This window comes from Dreissena polymorpha, chromosome 3 (genome assembly GCF_020536995.1).
Source record: "Dreissena polymorpha isolate Duluth1 chromosome 3, UMN_Dpol_1.0, whole genome shotgun sequence".
Classification (NCBI taxonomy): Eukaryota; Metazoa; Mollusca; class Bivalvia; order Myida; family Dreissenidae; genus Dreissena; species Dreissena polymorpha.
In genome coordinates this window covers 45,572,601-45,598,808 of record NC_068357.1, presented here as the reverse complement: position 1 = coordinate 45,598,808, position 26,208 = coordinate 45,572,601, and the positions used below count along the sequence as shown (strand labels likewise).

At 34.5% G+C, this 26,208-nt stretch overlaps 3 pseudogenes; 1 reads left to right on the top strand and 2 right to left on the bottom strand.

Moving 5' to 3' along the window:
• LOC127872187 (actin, clone 302-like) overlaps positions 1 to 937 on the top strand; it is a 1,387-nt pseudogene extending 450 nt beyond the window's left edge.
• A 3,391-nt stretch (positions 938 to 4,328) lies between these two features.
• LOC127872186 (uncharacterized) lies at positions 4,329 to 8,560 on the bottom strand (annotated as a pseudogene).
• A 1,180-nt stretch (positions 8,561 to 9,740) lies between these two features.
• LOC127872185 (actin, muscle-like) lies at positions 9,741 to 11,465 on the bottom strand (annotated as a pseudogene).
• Positions 11,466 to 26,208: the final 14,743 nt, after the last annotated feature.

Genomic DNA, 26,208 nt, shown 5'->3' with positions numbered 1-26,208 from the left:
TCAACTTCAAGTACCCAATCGAGCACGGTATCATAACTGATTGGGACGACATGGAGAAGATCTGGCATCACGCCTTCTACAATGAGCTCCGTGTGGCACCAGAGGAACACCCTATTTTTGTACACGGGCCCCATTCACCTCTAAGCAACATAAAGAAAAGATGACGAAGATTATGTTTGAAACGTTCAATGCACCAGCTTTTTACGTGGAAAATGACGTTTCAATGTCCCTTTATTCCTCAGGTCGTACTTCTGGTATTGCCTCGGGAGCTGGTGCTAGCGTATTGTACTCTGTTCCCGTATATGAAGGTTATGCCATGCCTGATGCCTCTTCGAGTTTGGATCTAGCTGTTATCGATCTTACAGATTATTTAATCAGTATACTCCATCAGCGTGGTTATTCTTTCACCACTTCCTCTGAATATGAGATTGTTAAAGAAATCAAGGAGAAATTATGCTATGTTGCGCTCGACTTCGAACAAGAAATGAAAACTGCGGCATCATCCAGCTCGCTGGAAAAGAGCTACGAGCTTCCTGACGGCCAGGTAATCAAAATAAGCAACGAGCGTTTCCGATGCCCAGAGGCCATGTTCCAACCATCTTTATTTAAATTAGATACCTGTGGTATCGCTGAGACCGTGTACAACAGCATCATGAAGTGCGACATCGAAATCCGTAAGGTTATGTTCGCTAACATAGTATTGTCAGGTGGGTCAACTATGTTCCCTGGCTATGTGGATAGGATGAGGAAGGAGATCACCGCTCTAGCATTGCCCAATATGCAAACCAAGATAATTGCTCCACCAGAGAGGAAGTATAGTGCCTGGATCGGCGGCTCCATCCTGTCTTCCTTGTCGACCTTCCAGAAGATGTGGATCAGCAAGCAAGAGTATTACGAAGCTGGACCCTCCATAGTTCATAGGAAGTGCTTCTACTAAAATGTCTTGCCTTGAGCAACAATATAACTTTGTTAGTGCGAATGATATACGCTACAAGTTAGCTCAGGAGATCTGATCTTAGAATTCCATTTTTTTTTAAAAGGCATTTCAGAACAGTATAACATTTATGTGTGTATTTCTGTATATAATCGCGTTTGACGTTTTCTTTTTGTTCGAATATACATTGATCGGTTTAGTGTCTGTATGTCTCCTTTTTCAAATTTTCAAATACATGTATGGTATATTTTTTAAAAGATGTCTGATTATTCGGACCCTTTTTCTGTCATAGTTATGGCTTCGTTCTTTGTACCCGATCGAAATGCATATGTATGCTTTCGAATTTCTTCCCATAAGCTCATGATTGAAAAGGGCCGTTGTTCGAATATCGACAGGGACCAAAGGTTCTGTCCTTTTTGCAAAACTTTTATTGAAAATGAATTTAATTTTCTATTAATATGCACGACATACTTAGACCTCCGAGAAAGGTATATACCAATTAAGAATTATACACCCGCTACTATAAATAAATTTAATATAATCATGAGCTCCCGGGAAGAAAAGTTGATCAGGGATACTTCTATGTTCTTGTATTATGCTTTTGAAAGAAGAAATGCGTTACTGAATAGCACTTAATTATAAATAGTTGAACCATTACATATGTATGTTTGCTTATATTATGTCGGTGTTTTTGAAATGTTGTGGTTATTCGATGTTATTTGTACTTGCAAGGGCCGGAGGCCATATAGCAATAAACTTTGAGCCATCTTTGTACCCGATCGTCAAATAACGGTGATATTTCTACAGCGAAAATACTATAATCTCCTGTTATTGTTTTTCATATGTAAATGTTATAAGTAAACATGTATTGTTAAAAAAGTCACGTAGATAATGTTCAATCAAACCAAGAAAACGGTGTAAGAAAGTACATGCAGCTGCAGGTAACTATTGTGGGCGACGATTTTTGGCTATTTGTCATCGTTATATTAAACTTAAAAAAATTATAATCAGAAAACATACAAAACCAAAGTAGTTTCAAAATTTGTATGCAACAAATAGACATAGTGAACTTTGAGATGCATAAAAACATAAACGTTTACTATGTTTGTTTGCGAAATAGGCACTCAACGTTGAATAACGTCTAATCAAGCGTGTACCAAAATACTCGTTACTGTTAATAAAGGTTAAGCTCTGTAAACCAGTTAAAATATTGCAAATATATTACAAATTTTATAATAAATTAAGGTTCTAATATCCAATTTATTTTGTATTGTTGGTGTTTTTTGAAAGGGAGAATAATCCCAGTTTAGAGTAAAATATGATTTAATTAAATCAAGGAATCAATTTAATTTTAAGGAAATGTGATGATATTATTTACAAATATACCGGAATAAAGTTTGTGTTATACCTATTCGCTCTGTTATTCATCCCCATTTCAAAACGCATATCGTCCTACAATCCGTCCCTCCGCCCGTCAGTCAGTCCGTCAGTCTGTCAGTAAGGCAGTGTATAACCGGTATTTTCCTGCCCGCTCCATATCTACAGAAACTTCCGACAGATATTCGTTAAATTTATTTCAAATATTAAAGGGGCCTTTTCACAGATTTTGGCATTTTTTTAACTTATTCATTAAATGCTTTATATTGATAAATGTAAACATTGGATCGTAAAAGCTCCAGTAAAAAATCAAGAAAAAAATTAAAAAAAGGAAAAGAACATTGCCCGGAGCAGGTTTCGAACCAGTGACCCCTGGAATCCTGCCAGAGTCCTGAAGTAAAAACGCTTTAGCCTACTGAGCTATTCCGCCGAGTACACATTCATGACGTATTTTATACTTTATATACGCAATCTTCGTAGTTTCACAAAATTTAACGACGAAAACAGAACTCTCCAAATTATTCAATCGTTTCGCGTTGCAACGCTTTATAATTTTTAGGTTTTAAAATCGTCAAAAGATGCATATAATGGCTATATTAGAGCATGGTTAATGTTCAGTATTACTGTTTCCTCACAAATATCATAACTAAAACGAAAACTTACGAATCTGAAACAACTTTTTTCAATTTTGTCAATTTACCAAAGCGTGAAAAGATCCCTTTAAGAGCATTGATACGACGTTCAATAGGCATGACTTAGATAGGCCGGCTCTATGTCAATTGAATACTTAAATATACAAGGTTTATGAATTTATGGTTGTGTTTACTTCATAAGTTCATATGTTCTATACCTTCTTGTCGATTTTCATAAAATTGCCAATTATCTTAAAGGTTTTGAGATGAAGTGTTGAAGGCATTAAGAAGTAATGCTCGAACGGTGTCGAGGTTATATTTCAAGGTCAAATATTTTAGCTTATATTATCGTGCGTCCTTCATATCTCCTATACCCTTTGAAAGATATTTAGAAAAACGTGGCTAAATGTAAAAGCCATGATAAAGGCTGGTTAAAACATTAATGTTATCTTATATGATTTGTAAGTGTTTATTTTCTTCTTATTATTTTTTAATGAAAACCACACATAACAAGGTTAATGAATTAGAACACAACACGGAATATTCATTAAAAGAAAACAAGTTACAATCTATAAATGCTTCCTGATGTCGAAAGATTATACTTGTTATTGTCGTGTGTAACGTTAATCATCAACGAGGAGGCAATCACTACGAAGAGTTTTAAAAGTGTTGGTTGTTCATACCAATTAAAAACACAATTTATAAATAACAATGAAAACCCGCTATCGATAAAATAGATTGTTGTTAAAAGATTTTGTATTACCATATACATGCACAATATTCAATGAAATAAATGTTTATGACAAATTATGGATGGTCAAAACAGATCGTGTTCTCGATTATTGATTAAATGGGTACATTTTAGAAAAACGCACAATACCATCTTGCTATATTTTTAAAGGATTGAAAAGAGTACAAAACTACCCGGATCACGTAGAAAAAACGTCTTCAATTGACACCGTTTTCCTTGATAGGTACAATAACGCTCGGTAAAAAAACTAATAAAAATACCAATACCAAGAACGCAATCTGATAAGCGATATGCATATTACTAAAATATTTTCTCGACTTATTAATAAATAACAAAAGAAATATATATTAATAGATTCAATGATATTCAATTTGACGATATTATCTTGACCGACTTACCTTCAATGAATGTATCAAAAAAGGAACAAAACAGTTACAACTAAAGCACATATCAATTTAATTTGCATTAATTACGTCAGGAGAAGCAGAGTTATCAGGCTGGTGATAATAGTCATAATAATAAGAAGACGAAAAAGAAAAAGAAGAGGAAGAAGTAGTACAATATTTATTTATAATATAATAATGACACGTTTTATAATTTTGGTATTATTATTATTATTATTATCATTAGATGAAGTAGTGGTGGTGGTGGATGTGGTGGTGGTGATGGTGGTGATGGTGGTGGTTGTGGTGGTGGTGGTAATGCTGGTGGTGGTGGCGGTGGTGGTGGTGGCGGCGATGGCGACAGAGGCGGCGGCAATGGCGACGGAGGCGGCGGCGGTGGTGGCGTTGGCGGTGGTGGTAGTGGTGGGGTCGTGGTGGTCGTGGTGGCTGTGGTGGTCGTGGTCGTGGTGTGGTGGTCGTGGTTGTGGTGGTCGTGGTAGTAGAAGTAGTAGAAGAAGTAGAAGTTGAAGTAGTAGTAGTAGTAGTAGTAGTAGTAGCAGTAGTAGTAGTAGTAGTAGTAGTAGTAGTAGTAGTAGTAGTAGTAGTTGTTGTTGTAGAAGTAGTAGTAGTAGAAGTAGTAGTAGTAGTAGTAGTAGAAGTAGTAGTAGTAGTAGTAGTAGAAGAAGTAGTAGTAGTAGTAGTTGTTGTTGTTGTTGCAGTAGTAGTAGTAGTATTAGTAGTAGTAGTAGTAGAAGTAGTAGTAGTAGTAGTAGTAGAAGTAGTAGTAGTAGTAGTAGTAGTAGTTGTTGTAGTAGTAGTAGTAGTAGTAGTAGTAGTAGAAGTAGTAGTAGTAGTAGTAGTAGTAGTAGTAGTAGTAGTAGTAGTAGTAGTAGTAGTAGTAGTAGTAGTAGTAGTAGTAGTAGTAGTAGTAGTAGTAGTAAAAGAAGTAGTAGTAGTAGTAGAAGTAGTAGTAGTAGTAGTAGAAGTAGTAGTAGAAGTAGTAGTAGTAGAAGTAGTAGTAGTAGTAGTAGTAGTAGTAGTAGTAGTAGTAGTAGTAGTAGTAGTAGTAGTAGTAGAAGTAGTAGAAGTAGTAGTAGTAGTAGTAGTAGTAGTAGTAGTAGTAGTAGTAGTAGTAGTAGTAGTAGTAGTAGAAGAAGTGGTAGTCGTGGTAGTAGCAGTAGTAATAGTAGTAGTAGTAGTAGTAGTAGAAGTAGTAGTAGTAGTAGTAGTAGTAGTGGTAGTGGTAGTAGTAGTAGTAGTACTAGTAGTAGTAGTAGTTGTAGTAGTAGTAGTAGTAGTAGTAGTAGTAGTAGTGGTAGTGGTAGTAGTAGTAGTAGTAGTAGTAGTAGTAGTAGTAGTAGTAGTAGTAGTAGTAGTTCTAGTAGTAGTAGTAGTAGTAGTAGTAGAAGTAGTAGTAGTAGTTGTAGTAGTAGTAGTAGTAGTAGTAGTAGTAGTAGTAGTAGTAGTAGTAGTAGTAGTAGTAGTAGTAGTAGTAGTAGTAGTAGAAGTTGTAGTAGTAGTAGTAGTAGTAGTAGTAGTAGTAGTAGTAGTAGTAGTAGTAGTAGTAGTAGTAGTAGTAGTAGTAGTAGTAGTAGTAGTAGAAGTAGTAGAATTTGTGGAGCAATGTATTTTGGTATGTGTGTAGAATAAAATGATAATAATTTCATTTCTTGATTCATAATATTACATTTTTGTTCTGTTTGTAAAATCGTTATTTTTGTCTTTGTATAGTTCATTCCGCAATGTGACTCAATTGGTCGACGTCAATAAATGAATATTAAAGGGGCCTTTTCACAGATTTTGGCGTTTTTTAACTTATTCACTAAATGCTTTATATTGATAATTGTAACCATTGGATCGTAAAAGCTCCAGTAAAAAATCAAGAATAAAATTTAAAAAAGGAAAAGAACATTGCCCGGAGCAGGTTTCGAACCAGTGACCCCTGGAGTCCTGCCAGAGTCCTGAAGTAAAAACGCTTTAGCCTACTGAGCTATTCCGCCGGATACAAATAATTGACGTATTTTATACCTTATATATGCAATCTTCGTAGTTTCACTAAAATTTAACGACAAAAACAGAACTCTCCAAATAATTCAATCGTTTCGCGTTGCAACGCTTTATAATTTTTAGGTTTTAAAATCGTCAAAAGATGCATATAATGGCTATATTAGACCATGGTAAATGTTCAGTATTACTGTTTCCTCACAAATATCATAACTAAAACGAAAATTTGCGAATCTGAAACAACTTTTTTCAATTTTGTCAATTTACCAAAGCGTGAAAAGATCCCTTTAAACATCTACGGCTTTTTAAACCATGTGCCCCACCTCACATCCAATATAGTATTACAATTAATTGAAAAGAATCATTAAATAAATGCGCGCTTTTACTGTGTTTATTCATGTTGGTTTTAGCGTGGGTGCCATCAAACTACAAGACGTCCTTAAAAATTGAACAATTAGTCGAGTGAATTAGAAAAGAACTTTATTTAAATGACAAGACTCGTTTGAAAAATGAACAAATGAAATTATTAAGTTTGCGTTTTAACTTTAAATTACTTATGTTTAGTTTACTCAAATACAAAGCAATCTATCTTCACAATATCAAACGTTTGGATCCAGTATATGTTAGACAATCATATAAAAAATTAATGGCAGATCTTTAACTAATTTGAAGCGTTATCCAACATAAACTGCATTTCATGTAAACACTCCTTTTCCTTATAAGACGAATAGCATTTTTGTTTAATTAAAAATAGAAACAATACCAAGAAGAAATTATGATGAGTAAGCCGACAATTAATTCAATCGTAACTAGAGCACACAGACCTTGCTAGTATCTTAATTGCACTATAGTTCATGAGTGCAAATTGACAATTTATGGTAACAATAGTACTTAATTATCGTATTTAATAGTGAACACTTATTATTCGCGATAAGTTGACTGTGAGCTATACAGATATAAACAAAATAAATTATTAATTATTCATTTTAAAGCGTATATATGGTATACATACATTTATCTTTTTTGTTTTCAGCAGTACTAACACAGTGTACAAAAATATGCATTGCAATGTTGCCAAGACCTTTGTAACATGTATATCAATCAGAACAATGTGTGTTCTGCTACATATAAACAATTTCATACAATAGCATAATAGTGACATGTTAAACTTACATAAAGTGAATTGTATGTAAGTGTGGAATAGCAATATGAACATTAAATGCGCGTTTATTTTATTTTTTTAAATATTTAGTGCATCATAACAGAGGGCTATTTTTCGTCATGACATTTTAAAACGGTCACACTAACGTATTTGTTTCCTGTTTTTCATGTTAAAGATTAATTATTAAATTAATATTGTGATAAAATTAACCAAAGTCCTCTGTTGATTTTAATCACTCAATTAAAAAACACGTACATAAAAGAAGTATGGTTTAACTTGTTGCTGTTGTATTAGAAATAATGTCAAGTGATTAGCGATAGGTTGCATGTGTTCGTAATCCAAATAAAGATGTTCTATATTTTCGATATTTTCATTGCTGATATCACATAAGTTGAAGTTGGATAATTTGCATTTGCTTTTGACATTTAATTTGGAATGTGGATGGTTCGATGATATTATTTGTATTTTGTAAAATAGTATCGTTTTTGTTTTTTGTGATTTTTTGCAGAAATTTGGTTCTAATTATGTGCGTGTTTTTTATGTTCATATTTAATTTTTAATGTGATGGTATACTTTTTCTTAACATGTTATACATCAGGATTTTTTTCAAGGATTTCATACAATAAACGTATGTTATCGAAGGAATAAAAATCGTTTATTTGGCAATCGAGGTACGGAAAATCAACGAAAAAGTACCCCGAAGTAGGGCTGCAACGGATATCCGAAATTCGCGGATCCAAACGAGGATTCCTTTGCGGTAATTGTTTCTTTCTCCCTAATAGTTTTCGTTAAATTGTTTCTTTCTGTTTGAAAGGCTGACTGGTACGTAGTTTGTCACGATTATCGCTACTTTTTCGACAAAAACATGGTACTACACAGTCTACTTTCGTTTTCGATGGTGCAAAATGGCGCAGAAGAAAATTCACGATGCACCTAAACAATTTAAATCCTCGGTGTGGAAGCATTTCGGGTTTTATCAGCATACTAATTATGGCTTATAAGTGATCGTTACGAAGTATTTTATTGATACTTATTGCAAATTGCGTGTGATGCGTTTATTGCTTGTTAAAATATAGCGTTATTCATATTATATTAGACTGACATAGATGTGTTTAATATGTGACATTATTAATGTTTGTCGTTAAAATGCTTACACTTTTTCGTGTATGTGCGATTTATATAGTTTTTGATAAATTTGCGGAATTTGGACCCTGGTATAAAAGTCTGTTCGAACAACATAAGTCCATTTTTTTGTTTTCATCTACTGAGTATTTGTTTTTGATGTCGTTGTTTCTGCTTCCACTACTGCAGCTGCATCTACTCATGCCGCTAAAGTAGTATAAATATTAGTAGCTGCAAAGTTTATAATAATAATAAAAGTTAATTACTTTTTTTCATAAGAAATATATAAGTTTTGGTGTTTCAAAACATAATTTTGGTTATATCAATATAAATAATAATTTATTTTGCGTATTTTTACTTTCAAATTAGGATTCGAACCGATATTCGATATCCGGGCCTTTGGATTCGAATTCGGATCCGATTGAAATTTCGTATTCGCTGCAGCACTACCCCGAAGTATGGTCGGGTGCCTTAAAGCGTATTTTCCGTACCCGGAGTACATGGAAGTATATTTAAGAGTACCCGGGATATTTTAAAGTAGTACCTTAGTCGTAAGCGACCAATTGAGCCTAAATAGCCAATGGCAAAAGAAATTCATGTAGGGTCTACAGAGAAAATTACACATTACACTTATGGAAGATGTATAAAATGAAGATGGTCCCATGGCTGAGCGCTACTGCTTGCAGCGGTTACTTCCCCTTGACAACTCTTGCAAAATAACACAGGTTGAAGGAGAAACTACCCAAGCAGACACAAGTTAACCTTTTAGATTACATTACATTAGATACATAGAGCTTCTGCAATGCAAGAGTTATCAAACGTTAAATTATTTCGTGTTTTTTGCTTTGGATAAAATTCGATTTTCAACTTATTATAAATTATTCATTATTATTAATTAAGGAATATAAAAGCGCTGCCCTAGTTGTTCTGAAGCAGAGGTTTTGTTTCTATAGAGACCATGACCAAATTATTGAATATCAAAGTTGTATTCATTTCGTTTTATTTAATTGAAAATTAAATGACGCCACGACCACAAAACAGACTTGAAGCAAATAAGCGCCAAAATTAATTTGCTTTTTGAAGTCAATATACACTTCTTTTGTTGAGTAACATGAAGAAAATGTATTCACTTAATATCTTTTATAAAGTTAGAACTTAAAAAAGGTATAAAGTAACAATTTCACTACTAAGCAGAAATTAAACACATGCTATACTTATTGAAACGTTATTAGGCAACTGTAAAGAGTAATAAGCATTAGACTAACAAAATTGTCCGTTAAAACACACAAACTGTGTCTTGCATGGACTATACGTGACAGCGGTACTTTTTTTACTATAATGACTGGTATTTCTATTTTTTTGTAAATGTTTGAGACTAGTTGATGAAGAAGCACTTATTGTGGACGATAGATGGTCCTTACTCGCAGTACTCTTGCTTGCTGATCCACATCTGCTGGAAGATGGACAGGGAGAGCATGATGGAGCCGCCGATCCAGACGAAGAAATTGCGCTCTGATGAAGAAATTATATTTATCTTCATGGTTGATGGTGCCAGGGACGTGATTTCCTTTTGCATCCATTTAGCGATACTAGGGAACATGGTTATGCCGCCAGACAAGAAAGTGTTGGCGTACAGGTCCTTATGGATATAGAAGTCCTCCGAAATGATGTTGTTGTATGTGGTCATGGGATACCGGCGGATGGTACATTACCTCAGCACAACGGAAACGTCCTTTCCAATATTGATGAACTGACCGTCAGAGAGTTAGTAGCTCCTCCCCAGCGATCTGAATGATGCTGCAGTTTGCATTTCCTGATCGAAGTCTAGAGCAACGTAGCAGACTTTACCCTTAATGTATCGGGCGATGATAAGTTTAATCAAATTATGTGTAATATCTCTACCGAAAACATTTAATTTACCTGTGACGTGTTGAGGGCAAAACCTTTATAAATTGGTACAGTGTGCGACACAGCATCCCAAAAGACCATAACAATGCCTTTATCATTTTTTCTCTGTTGACATTAGGGTTAAGAGGGGTCCCCAATGCGCCACATTAAGCTAATTGTAGAAGGCATGATCCCAGATCTTCTCCATATCGCTCCAGTCAGTGACGATACCCTGTTCAATTGGATGCTTGATAATGAGGACTTCTCTTTTTCTCTAGGCCTCGTTTCCAACATAGTCTTTCGGACACAAAACCTACATTAGTTCCTAAAAATAGAGTCTGTATTTAGGTAAATATACACTCATGTCATAAATGTCACGCGAAATACAATTTGGTTCTTTACCAGATAGAAAAAAATGTATTTAACTCATGGAATATGAAATATAAATATATATAACATATATATGGTAGTTGCTTCATGTACTCATCTAATGTACCATGTGGGAATATTATATTTAAAAATCGATCTTCCACAGTATATTATGTATGAATAATATCATTACACTTACATTTAAAATCAATTAACCACAGTATATAATGTTTTAACCTGTATTGTAAAGAATCGTTGGATTGTACTTTGAGATGGCAATATATAACAGAAGATTGTAGAAGACATATCTATGATAACATCCACTTTTGCTGCATTGATACTATGATATATCCGATATATGTGCTGTTATTTACTGGTAAAATACATTATAAAGCGAACATGGAAATAAGACATTCGATATGTATACAAATGCTGAGCGAATATCTCATTTTTTCAGATCGGCTTTGAAAAACAAAACTATATAGAGACGACCTTATTGCTGTTGGAAAAATGTTCTTTAATTACGAATATACACTTAATTGTGGACGGAACGAGTTAAGATTATACGACAATGTTGAAATGTAGTAATCAATCAACGATAAGTAACAATAGCGCAAAAAGATAAACTGTGTTTTGCCAGTTGTTTTTGTATTGTAACGTTCTAAAGAAAAGCAAAAGCACCTATTAGTGACACTGTATAAGTACCAATACGTTATTTTTTACATACCGAACATTACGGTGTTTCGACGATGGAATAGATGACAACTTGTGAAGCATTCTCACCAGTAAAACCAGCCTTACACATAATGGTGCCGTTTTCAATCGTAATAGGTGATACCTTTTTTGTCAGCTATCATTTGTTGAAAAAGGAGTATGATCTAATCCGATGTAAAAAGTAGTCCATGTCGTAAAGCTTTTGTAAAACCATTAAGCAACATAAATTAAGATATCTCATCGAGCAATATTACTATTTCTGTATTTACTAGCTTGACAAAAATAATATGTATAGTTTTAGTAACTATGTCAAACTGCGTTTGAAAACACATCGGTATGAAAAAGACTACTTTTTTGTCCTTATGTATTTATTTCCTATTGCTTAAAGCATATCTTTATTTCTGACAGTAACGTTAAGTTCACATGCAACGTTCGGCTTTATAAAATATTATGCATAATTGAAAATATTTAAATTTATTGTTGTTTAGATGTTAAGAAGATTCTTAAAATTCAAGTTATTGAGAAATGACTATTTTAAAAACAGTTACGTTGACCTAAATCCTAAGGGTCACATTGCAATCCTACGTGAGGTCTGCATGTAATCTACCTGCACTCACAATGTAAGTGCAATACTTACATCAAATCTTTAGTTATTACGGGTTAACCATTTTGTTATAAACAGTGACCTTAAACCAGAACATGACCCTTAAAATAATCAATAACTATGCCTCCATTATAGCTATCTGTATCCACAGTTTTATATAGATTGATATATAAATTGATTTCCGGAAAACACTTGCTCGCCGTTTCAAGAAGTTAACATCAACAGATTTTGCATTTGTGGGAGCAGTGGTCTAATGGTAGGACGCTGGCTTAGGGATCGAGAGGTCCCGGGTTCGAATCCCGCCCTGGAATTTCATTGAGCAAGAAATTTATCCCATATCTGCTCCTCTCCACCCAGGTGTATAAATAGGTACCAGTGAGGGAAATAAGCCAATGTGTCATGGCTGCATACTGCGCCAAGATGTTAACGGACGACTTATGATCCAGTGATCAGGGAAAAAATGTAAAGCGCCTTTGAACGCACATCTCGAGTATGAAAAGGGCGCTATATAAATGTGGTATAATTTTTTTTAGAAAATACAACATTATGATAACACAACTATACAAAACCATTTGTCAGATTCAGCTGTTTCATTCAATAAATATTGTTTTTGAAAGAAATCTCCTCTATTTGAATTTTCGATACAATTATCACATTTCATTTGTGAATTTTTTTATCAGGCCTGTTTGTTTTATACCAGTCAAACCTAAGCTCTTCTCCGTTATATCAATACTTTGTTAAACATGGACTCAAATTTAACATTAAGGATAGAATATTAAATATAGGGACGTTTATTTGCGACTGTTCTAGATTTCTCTTTAATTATCACATTCAAAGTGTATATGTTTCTCTGTTCCATTTATGCAACAATTACCTGTATTCATTTAACATGTGTATACGTTTAACTTAATAACAATAACACTATCATTTATGGCTCCATTGAAATTATATTATATCAAAGACGATGTATTATTCATGGAAAGATAAACTACAGATGACTACCAATCACTTACATATGTAGATATCACTCAAATACTTTTCAAAAAGTACATTTGATATCATAAGCAATTTTATTAAATGCTATATACATTTTGCATTTCGTATTTCGTATACGTTCTCAAATAGTCATTGAAACACTTGGGATTTAAATAATTTAAATTAACTCTTTAATAGCAGCTGTTTTTGAGATGACACAAAATGTCGGGTGGTTTGTAAGGACATAAGACAAGTTTAGCTTTCGTGCAATTATGTATTTGCCGGCTTAAATAGATTGCTTAGAATTGGCAGAAACGTGCGACATGCTGCATTCCGTGATTGTGTTACATATGTGGGATCATCTAAGTTGCCGGCTTTGAACATTATCACGATTACCAATCTTAATTGACTTTGACTTGCCAGTTGAATCAAACACATTAATTCATAAAAATTGTACACTCATGTATACTCTACTGACAAACTAAATGGTTTAATACTGATGTTCATTGTATACCTTTCTGACAAATGTTAAACTCAGTGTTATAATACCGATGGTCATTGTATACATTTCTGACAAATTGAAGCAAAGGAGTATATTACTCATGGTCATTGTATGATCTTCTGACAAGCTGTACCTCAGTGGTACAAAACTCATGGCCAATTTATACTCTTCTGAGAAGCTGTAACTCAATGGCTTATTTCTAATGGTCATTGTATACACTTCTGACAAGCTGTACCTCAGTGGAACAATACTCATGGTCAATTTATACTCTTCTGACAAACTGTAGCTCAGTGGTATAATGCTCATGGTCATTGTTTACTCTTCTGACAAACTATAGCTCAGTGGTATAATACTCATGGTCATTGTATACACTTCTGACAAACTGTAGCTCAGTGGTATATTACTCATTTCAATTGAATACTCTTCTGACAAATGTAGCTCAATGGTATAATACTTATAGTCATTGTATACCGTTCTGACAAAATGTAGCTACGTAGTACAATACTCGTTGTCATTGTATACTCTTCTTACAAGCTGTAACTCAATGGTCTAATACTCATGGTCATTATATACACTTCTGACACGCTGTAGCTCAATGGTATAATACTCATGTTCATTGTATATTCTTCTGACACGCTGTAGCTCAATGGTATAATACTCATGGTCATTGTATACTCTTATGACACGCTGTAGCTCAGTGGTATAATACTCATGGTCATTGTATACTCTTATGACACGCTGTAGCTCAATGGTATAATACTCATGGTCATTGTATACTCTTATGACACGCTGTAGCTCAATGGTATAATACTTATGGTCGTTGCATACTCTTATGACACGCTGTAGCTCAATGGTATAATACTCATGGTCATTGTATACTCTTCTGACACGCTGTAGCTCAGTGGTATAATACTCATGGTCATTGTATACACTTCTGACAAGCTGTAGCTCAGTGGTATAATACTCATGGTCATTGTATACACTTCTGACAAGCTGTAGCTCAGTGGTATAATACTCATTGCCATTGTATACACTTCTGACACGCTGTAGCTCAGTGGTATAATACTCATGGTCATTATATACTCTTCTGACAAACTGTAGATCAGTGGCATATTACTCATGGTCATTATATTCTCTTCTGACACGCTGTAGCTCAGTGGTATAATACTATTTTATTCATGTTCATTGTATACTCTTATGACACGCTCTAGCTCAATGGTATAATACTCATGGTCATTGTATACTCTTCTTTCCAAATGTAGCTCAGTGGTATAATACTCATGGTCATTGTATACACTTCTGACACGCTGTAGCTCAGTGCTATATTACTCATGGTCATTATATACACTTCTCACTAGTTGTAGCTCAATGGTATAATACTCGTGGTCATTGTATACACTTCTGACACACTGTAGCTCAGTGGTATATTACTCATTGTCATTATATACACTTCTGACACGTTGTAGCTGAATGGTATAATACTCATTGTCATTGCATACTCTTCTGACACACTGTAGCTCAGTGGTATATTACTCATTGTCATTATATACACTTCTGACACGTTGTAGCTCAATGGTATAATACTCATTGTCATTGCATACTCTTCTGACACACTGTAGCTCAGTGGTATATTACTCATTGTCATTATATACACTTCTGACACGCTGTAGCTCAGTGGTTTAATACTCATTGTCATTGCATACTCTTCTGACACTCTGTAGCTCAGTGGTATATTACTCATTGTCATTATATACACTTCTGACACGTTGTAGCTCAATGGTATAATACTCATGGTCATTGTATACACTTCTGACACGCTGTAGCTCAGTGGTATAATACTATTATACTCATGTTCATTGTATACTCTTCTGACACGCTGTAACTCAGTGGTATAATACTCATGATCATTGTATACTCTTCTGACACGCTGTTGCTCAGTGGTATGTTACTCATGGTCATTATATACACTTATCACTAGTTGTAGCTCAATGGTATAATTCTCATGGTCATTGTATACATTTCTGACACACTGTAACTCAGTGGTATATTACTCATGGTCATTATATACACATCTGACACGTTGTAGCTCAATGGTATAATACTCATGGTCATTGTATACACTTCTGACACGCTGTAGCTCAGTGGTATAATACTATTATACTCATGTTCATTGTATATTCTTCTGACACGCTGTAGCTCAATGGTCTAATACTCATGGCCATTGTATACTCTTCTTACACTATGTAGCTCAGTGGTATAATACTCTTATACTCATGTTCATTGTATATTCTTCTGACACGATGTACTTCAATGGTCTAATACTCATGGTCATTGTATACACTTCTGACACGCTGTAGCTCAGTGGTATAATACTCATGTTCATTGTATATTCTTCTGACACGATGTACTTCAATGGTCTAATACTCATGGTCATTGTATACACTTCTGTCAAACTGAAGCTCAGTGGTATAATACTCATGTTCATTGTATACTCTTCTGACACGCTGTAGCTCACTGGTCTAATACTCATGGTCATTGCATACACTTCTGACACGCTGTAGCTCAATGGTATAATACTCATGTTCATTGTATATTCTTCTGACACGCTGTAGCTCAATATTATAATACTCATGGTCATTGTATACTCTTCTTACAAACTGTAGCTCAGTGGCATAATACTCATGGTCACAGATTTTTTAGGGACTGGTTGAATTATGGGGCTTTTTTTCCAGTAAATGCCTTAAAGTGCTAGTTTTTTAAGAGAACTCGTAGATACCAATTAAATCGACAAAAATATGATTGAATAAACCAAAATAAAAATGTATCAAGCAGGCTTGAACTAGTGTCGTTTGAATCAAAATGATTATGTACAAACCATTGTACCATTGTACTTTCTGGTTCTATTTTGTGTACTGGATTTAAATGATCAGCGTATTTTTACAAAATTTGACGAAAACATTAGAAGCAGTGCTAATAATGCAATCGTTTCGTGTTTGCAACGCTTAATGACTTTCAATTTCAGATGATGATTATTCAAAAAAAATCAGAAAGATTCTACGTTATTACTGGTCTTTAGCTAACGGAGCCATAGCGTTCGTTAATTTTTTCGATTCTTGACAAAAGCTTGGAAAATTGTCGTTTCGACAATCAGTGAATAAAACACTCTCGGTAAAATAATGGTGACTACATTTATTTTCACGCGTCACAATCTTAACTGCTATAATGCTATTACAAAGGATTTTGTGTTCCTTGTGTGTTACATATGTGTTTAGTGTTTGTGTCACAATTTTGTTTATTATAATAGTACTTCCATTGACATTAATGATTTTGCTTTGGTTATAGCTATTATATCAAGTGTAAGTGTATTTGTACATTCTGTACAAGACAAACGCCTTTTAATATTGCAGTATATGCCTTAAAGCCACACACCTTGAAATAAAATACACGGCATAGTACATTTAAGTTTAAATAAAAAACATATTTTATCTATGCCAATTAGAATATATCTGGTGTTTACAAGTTAGATATCCGTCTCTTTTGAGCTTTAAAACTTAAAAATAATCGCGTTTGTCGAAATGGACGTATACGTCTAGAAATCCTACTTTTGGTTTTAAAAGCGGTACCGAAAAATTATAAATGACTTGCTAACTTGGTTATAGATTTAATTTTATCTATCTCAATTAGAATATATCTGGTGGTTTCAATGTAGAAATCCGCATTTTTGCGCTTTAAAACTTAAAAAATATTCGCGTTTGTCGAAATGTATCGAAATTCTACTTTCGGTTTTAAAATTAAAAAAATAATTACTTGCTAACTAGGCTATAGATTTAATGACAATTTTGCACACTTACAAACAGCACCTATATGTATTGATTACCATGTACTTCATTCCAAGGTGTATTGCTTTAAACAAAAGCTCTTAACGGTTCTTAACGGTTCAGCATGCACAATCGATACTTTATTAAACGTTCATAAATTAGTTTTAATTGATAGTGTTGTTTTGTTTTTGTTGAAATTCAAATTATTAGATATATAATCTTGTAAATACATAGAATGACCACAATAAAACAACCTTAAGAGTTTTACGAACAACTTCATAACAAGAGATGTGTTTGTCAGAAACACAATGCCCCTACTGCGCCGCTTTGAAGCCATATATTTGACCTTTGACTTTGAAGGATGACCTTGACCTTTCACCACTCAAAATGTCCATGAGATACACATGCATGCCAAATATCTTTAATATTGCAAAAGTTAAGGGCAATGTTCAAGTTTTCGGACGGACGGACAGACTGACTGACAGACTGACTGACAGACAGGCGGACGGACTGACGGACAGTCCAACTGCTATATGCCACCCTACCAGGGGCATAATAAAAACGTGTGTATCTTTCAATCCCAATAAGCAATCTAATACACTTAGGTAATTAAGCTCAGATATTTAATCTTTCGGGTGATAACATTAGTAAATATGATATAATCAATTTAATTTAATACTTTAACATGTAATTGTTAATTACCTATGCAGTATCATTTATTTCTAAGTAAGTTTCTTTATTGATGGTTGCATACGGCACTGAAATAACGGGAGATAACTACTGACATCACTGATTTAAATGAAAACTTCAAAAAAATCATGTTACTGTCCCTTTATACTAATTTTATTGGGCTGTCATCTGTGAAAAGGGGTTTTAATGCATGTGCGTAGTGTCGTCCCAGATAAGCCTGTACACATCGCACAGACTAATCAGGGACGATACTTTCCACTTTTATAGCATTGTTCTTTTAAAAGAAGTATCTTCTATACTACTATACACAAATCAATATTAAGCGGAAAGTGTTCGTCCCAGATCAGCCTTGCGCGCATGCACTTCGTCTAGTTTTCCCAGAGCGCGGCTCACGTATGAGTCGATATCTTTAAAACATACGGAAATGTATTGCAAGTTTGAGGAATTATAAATATATTTTGGTTATTGTCATTGATTATGTTTATTAGCAAACACATTTAATGATATAATGTACAATTATTTCAAAATATTTAAAATAAGCAATGCATTTAAAGTAATAAAAAAATATGTAGCAGATGTAATTAAACTCAAAATTATGTATAAACTACATATTCGTTTGTAATTGTTTAGTAAAATGACATTTTTTTTATAATAAAACGGCTTAAGAGACCTGGAGAAACTGAATTCTTCTTAGGAGCTACAGTGATGTGTCCTTGACCATTTTCTAGAAATCAGCCGTGATATCATCAGAGCAGATCTACTAAGCAAGCTTTAAGATTGACGGTAAACAAAACTTGTATAGCGTGAGTAAGGTTGTGTTAGGTCTATAGCCATATAAGGAATACTTAATTTCATCCTGGTGGTCATGTTTTATGTATTGTGAACACGAGGGTGGGGAAAATTTATATTCGGAAAACACTTGCTCGCCGTTTCATATATACAAGAAATTAACATTAACGGGTGTTTTGGATTTAGAAAAAAAACATTATGATAAAACATCTATACAAAACCATTTGTCTGATTCAGCTGTTTCGTTCAATAAAATATTGTTTTTGAAAAGAAATCTCCTCTTTTTGAATTTTCGATACAATTATCTCATTTCATTTTTGATACAATTTATTAGAAATGTTTGTTTTAAACCAGTCAGACCTAAGCACTTCTCCGTTAAATCAATACATTGTTAAACATGGACTCAAATTTAACATTAAGGATAGAATATTAAATATAGGGACGTGTATTTGCGACTGTTCTAGATTTCTCTTTAATTATCACATTCAAAGTGTATATGTTTCTCTGTTCCATTTATGCAACGAATACCTGTATTCATATAACATGTGTATACGTTTAACTTTATAATAATAACACTATCATTTATGGCTCCATTGAATTTATATTATATTAAAGACAATGTATTATTCGTAGAAAGATAAACTACAGATGACAACCAATCAATTACATATGTAGATATCCCTAAAATACTTTTCAACAAGTTCATTTGATATCGTAAGCAATTTTATTTAATGCTATAGACATTTTGAATTTCGTAGACGGTCTCAAATAGTCATTGAAACACTTGAGCATTTAAATAAATAATTTAAATAAACTCTTTAATAGCAGCTGTTTTAGAGGTGACACAAAAGGTCGGGTAGTTTGTAAGGACATAAGTAAAAATAAGCTTTCGTACAATTATTTATTTGCCGGTTTAAATAGATTGCTTAAAATTGGCAGAAACGTGCGACATGCTGCATTCCGTGATTGTGTTACATATGTGGGATCATCTAAGTTGCCGGCTTTGAACATTATCACGATTACCAATCTTAATTGACTTTGACTTGCCAGTTAAATCTAACACATGTATCAGGGCTATAGATAACAAGCGTATTTGCGTTATTACGCAATTAAAATAACGAAAAACGTAATTAAATTCAAAATAAAGCGTACAAAAACGCAAATACAAATTTAATAACGTAATTCTCGTAAAAAACCTTGCGTCACGAAACGCAATTCTTACGAACACCGGGCGTATTTTTAGACTGGTTATTTTACGTACAAAAATGTACAGGATAGTTTATATGCTGCCCTATGAAGAAAAGAAGGCAGTCTTTCCAGCGGTTATCAATCTTTGGGGTATTATTGTAATTATTCGCAGACCCGTCCGATTTCTACTTCCATTTTCAATGTATTCAACTCAAAATGACCCGAAAATGAGGTGCATCGCTTTCAACAGCCTAAACTTCATCAATTGTGCAGAGATTTTCACGAACTCGGTCTTATCCAACGCAAAAATGAATAAACTTTGATTAGAAATTCAGTTATTGTTTGTTGTTATGTACAGGTACCTTTTTGAATTCCATTTGTATAAATAATATAGTAACCTTAGTAGATTTTTATTATATTATGTATCTCATTCCCTAAATTACCCAATGGAGTTAAAAAACCAGGGTTGAAAATCCCAATTAAGCTCAAAAGTAGGGGGTGAAAATGTTTGCTAAAACTGTATTGAATTTACAAAAACCCTTTTGTTGTCAAAACAGGGGGTGAAAAACCAATATACCCCAAAAGTTATCTATAGCCCTGCATTTATTCATCAAAATTGTACACTCATTTATACTCTTCTGACAAACTTAATGGTTTAATACTGATGTTCATTGTATACCTTTCTGACAAATTTTAAGCTCAGTGTTATAATACCGATGGTCATTGTATACATTTCTGACAAATTGAAGCAAAGGAGTATATTACTCATGGTCATGGTATGATCTTCTGACAAGCTGTACCTCAGTGGTACAAAACTCATGGCCAATTTATACTCTTCTGACAAACTGTAGCTCAGTGGTATAATACTCATGGTCATTATATACTCTTCTGACAAACTGTAGCTCAGTGGTACAATACTCATGGTCATTATATACTCTTCTGACACGCTGTAGCTCAATGGTATAATACTCATGGTCATTATATACACTTCTGACACGCTGTAGCTCAGTGGTACAATACTCATGGTCATTATATACTCTTCTGACACGCTGTAGCTCAATGGTATAATACTCTTACACTCATGTTAATTGTATATTCTTCTGACACGCTGTAGCTCAATATTATAATACTCATGGTCATTGTATACTCTTCTGACAAACTGTAGATCAGTGGTATAATACTCATGGTCACATATCTTTTAAGGACTGGTTGAATTATGGGGCTTTTTGCAGTAAATGCCGTAAATTGCTAGTTTTTTAAGAGAACTCGTAGATATCAATTAAATCGACAACAAGAGCTGTCACCATAGGATGACTTATGCCCCCTATAAACGCTTGGTAGACGTTATGAGCTTTTTTCGAAACCTAAACGCAGATTTCGAAACCTTAACGCGGACCCTAAGTTCAAGGTTAAGGTCACAGGGTTAAAAATTTGTGTGCGTATGGAAAAGCCTTGTCCATATACACATGCATGCCAAATATGAAATTGCTATCTGAAGCGACATAGAAGTTATTAGCATTTTTCGAAATCTAAACGCAAAGTGTGACGGACAGACGGACAGACAGACGGATGGACAGTCCGATCACAATATGCCCTCCTTTGGGGGCATACAAATGTCTTAGAATATCAAAATAAATCAGAAAGCCACATAAACTAGAGAGCGGACACCATGCTAAATCATTGAAATGCACTACGTGACCCCGTGACCTAGTTTTTGACCCGGCATGACCCATATTCGAACAGGACCTAGATATTGTCTTGATACAACTTCTGACCAAGTTTGGTAAAGATCAGATGAAAACTACTTATTTTAGAGAGCGGACACCATGCTAAATCCTTAAAATGCACTAAGTGACCCCGTGACCTAGTTTTTGACCCGGCATGACCCATATTCGAACTTGACCTAGATATTGTCTTGATACAACTTCTGACCAAGTTTGGTAAAGATCAGATGAAAACTACTTCAATTAGAGAGCGGACACCATGCTAAATCCTTGAAATACACTTAGTTACCCCGTGACCTAGTTTTTGACCCGGCATGACCCATATTCGAACTTGACCTAGATATTGTCTGGATACAACTTCTGACCAAGTTTGGTAAAGATCGGATGAAAACTATTTGAATTAGAGAGCGGACACGAAACGTATGACAGACTGACAGACTGATAGACTGACAGACAGACTGGCATACAGACTGATTGACGGACAGTGCGAAAACTATATACCCCATTTTCTTCGAAAGGGGGCATAAAAATATTATTGAACAAGAAACCGTCGGAGACGGGTGATGCTCCCCAAAGGTGTTTTTGTCACAATATTGCACTACATATTCAGATAAAAGGAAACGTCTTGAGGGCACAGTAGTTGGGGGGACAAGAATTTTTTTATAGAAAATTTCAAAGGGCCATAAATCTGTGAAAAATCATCCGACCAGAACCCGCTAATAATATGCACATCTCCTCTTGGTAGTGAAGCTTCCCATAAAGTTTCATTGAATTCCGGTCATAAGTTGCTAAGAAATAGCCCGGACAAGAATTGAACTATATGTACAGTTAATGGAAAATTTCAAAGGGCCATAACTCTGTGAAAAATCATCCGACCGGAACCGGCTGATAATATGCATATCTCCTCTTGGTAGTGAAGCTTCCCATAAAGTTTCATTGAATTCCGGTCATTAATCCTGAGAAATAGCCCGGACAAAAATTGTGCACGGACGGACGGACACACGTACACACGAACGGACAGACGAAGCGGCGCCTATATGATCCCCCCAAAAAAAATTTGGGGAGCATAATAAACCAAAATAAAAATGTCTCAAGCAGGCTTGTGTCGTTTGAATCAAAATGATTATGAACAAACCATTGTACCATTGTACTTTCTGGTTCTAACCATTGTACTATTGTACTTTCTGGTTCTAGTTTTTGTACTGGATTTAAGTGATCAGCGTATGTTTACAAAATTTGACGAAAACATTAGAAGCAGTGCTAATAATGCAATCGTTTCGTGTTTGCAACGCTTAATGACTTTCAATTTCAGATGATGATTATTCAATATAAAATTCAGTAAGAGTCTACGTTATTACTGGTCTGAAGCTAACGGAGCCATAGCGTGTGTTAATTTTTTGGATTCTTGACAAAAGCTTGGAAAATCGTCGTTTCGACAATCAGTGAATAAAACACTAGGCAAAATAATGGTGACTTAATTTATTTTCACGCGTCACAATCTAAACTGCTATAATGCTCTTACAAAGGCTTTTTTGTTCCTTTTGTGTTCCATATGTGTTAAGTGTTGGTGTCACGATTTTGTTTATGATAATAGTACTTCCATTGACATTAATGTTTTTGCTTTGGTTATAGCTATTATATCAAGTGTAAGTGTATTTGTACATTCTGTACAAGACAAACGCCTTTTAATATTGCAGTATATGCCTTAAAGCCACACACCTTGAAATGAAATACATGGCATTGTAAATTTAAGTGTAAATAAAAAACATATTTGATCTATGCCAAATAGAATATGTCTGGTGGTTACAAGGTAGATATCCGTCTCTTATGCACTTTAAAACTTAAAAATAATCGCGTTTATCGAAATGGACGTATACGTCTAGAAATCCTACTTTCGGTTTTAAAAGCGGTACCATTTGAAAAATAATAAACAACTTGCTAACTAGGCCATCGATTTAATTTTATCTATCTCAGTTAGAATATATCTGGTGGTTTCAAGGTAGAAATCCGCATTTTTGCGCTTTAAAACTTACAAATAATCGCTTTTGTCGAAATGTATAGAAATTCTACTTTCGGTTTTAAAATATAAAAAAAAATATATAAATTACTTGCTAACTAGGCTATAGATTTAATGACAATTTTGCTCACTTTCAATAGCATCTATATGTATTGATTCACATGCACTTCATTCCAAGGTGTATGGCTTTAAACAAGAGCTCTTAACGGTTCTTAACGGTTCAGCATGCACACGCACAATCGATACTTTGTTTAATGTTCATAAATTAATTTTAATTGATAGTGTTGTTTTGTTCTTGTTGAAATTCAAATTATTAGATATACAATCTTGTAAATACATAGAATGACCACAATAAAACAACCTTAAGAGATTTACGAACAACTTCATATATTCTAACAAGAGATGTGTTTGTCAGAAACACAATGCCCCCTACTGCGCCGCTTTGAAGCCATATCTTTGACTTTGAAGGATGACCTTGACCTTAAATACATAGAATGACCACAATAAAACAACCTTAAGAGATTTACGAACAACTTCATATATTCTAACAAGAGATGTGTTTGTCAGAAACACAATGCCCCCTACTGCGCCGCTTTGAAGCCATATATTTGACCTTTGACTTTGAAGGATGACCTTGACCTTTCACCACTCAAAATGTCCATGAGATACACATGCATGCCAAATATCTTCAATATTGCAAAAGTTATGGGCAATGTTAAAGTTTTCGGACGGACGGACGGACTGACTGACAGACAGACGGACGGACTGACGGACAGTTCAACTGCTATATGCCACCCTACCAGGGGCATAATAAAAACGTGTGTATCTTTCAATCCCAATAAGCAATCTAATACCCTTAGCATATTTTGCATGTTATCTATTTTGGCCAATTTTAAATACATTTGAATGGTCGTTCATTTGATCGATATCGGGTAATTAAGCCGAGATATTTAATCTTTCGGGTGAAAAAATTAGTTAATATGATATAATCAATTTAATTTAATACTTAAACATGTAATTGTTAATTACCTATGCAGTATCATTTATTTCTAAGAAAGTTTCTGTATTGATGGTTGCATACGGCACTGAAATAACGGGAGATAACTACTGACATCACTGATTTAACTGAAAACTTCAAAATAATCATGTTACTGTCCCTTTATACTAACATTACACATCGCACAGACTAATCAGGGACGATACTTTCCACTTTTATAGCATTGTTCTTTTAAAGGAAGTATCTTCTATACTACTATACACAAATCAATATTAAGCGGAAAGTGTCGTCCAAGATCAGCCTTGCGCGCATGCACTTCGTCTAGTTTTCACAGAGCGCGGCTAACGTATCAGTCGATATCTTTAAAACATACGAAAATGTATTGTAAGTTTGAGGAATTATATTTATTTTTTGGTTATCCTTCAGATGTTTCTTCATTTTAGGAACGTATTGCACATAGATGTCTATATACTTTTGGCACACAAAATTTTAAAGCGTAGATACTTCACGGTCAACTCTAATTGATATAATAAATAAATTGAGCCGCGCGCTGTCAAAAAAATACTACATGCATGTGCCTAAGTTAACAGGATTAGTCTGGGCAGTCCGTCTGGGAGTATACTTTACTCTCTTATGGAATTTTAGGTTTTAAAAATCAATTTTAGACGGAGGGAGACGTCCCTGATTAGCCTGTGCGGAACTGGACACTACGCACATGCATGCATTAAGCCCGGATTATCCACATTGAGGCTCAGTGCTCAATTAACCCATTTATGCCCAGTGGACTCTCCCATCCTTCTAAATTAGATCAATTTATTTCCAAGATTAGGGATGTCTAGTATACTTATTTCTATATTTAGAACATGTATTACTGAAAATCCTTTAAGCAAACAGCGCAGACCCAGATGAGACGCCGCATCATGCGGCGTCTCATCTGGGTCTACGCTGTTTGCAATGTCCTTTTTTCAGGACGCTAGGCATAAATGGGTAAAAAGGCCGTGCTATAAAATCAGATAATCGTTTCTTGTCATGTTATACGGGTTGTTTTACGCTTTGAGTTTTTTATGTTACTTTTTAAGACATATTGTGTTCTACATTTCATAAAATGTGAAAACAATCGAGCCGCGCTCTGGGGAAATCTGAGGAATAATGCATGTACGTTAAGTGCCATCCCAGATTTGCATGTGCAGTCAACAATTCCAGTTAGGGCGGAAAGTTTCGTCCCTGATTAGCCTTACCGTCCCCGATTAGCCTGTGCGGACTGTACATGCTTATGTGGCATGACGCTTGACGCACATGCATTAAACCCAGTTTTCCTAGAGCGATAGTCACAGGTATTCTCGCTAAAGCGATTTAGTTAGTGGTAGAGGGACGAACATTTCAGTGCTGTATAAGTTTGAATGTTACGGATCGAGAGAATATGTTTGCGATAAGTATCGGCGATTACGGTTGATCTTTTCAATAACAACAATTTTCGTTAGTGAATATAAAAATAATGAACGTTCTCAGTAAAATTATATGCTCCGCTCTACTATACTTTGTATACAATTTGTCAATTTATTGTACATA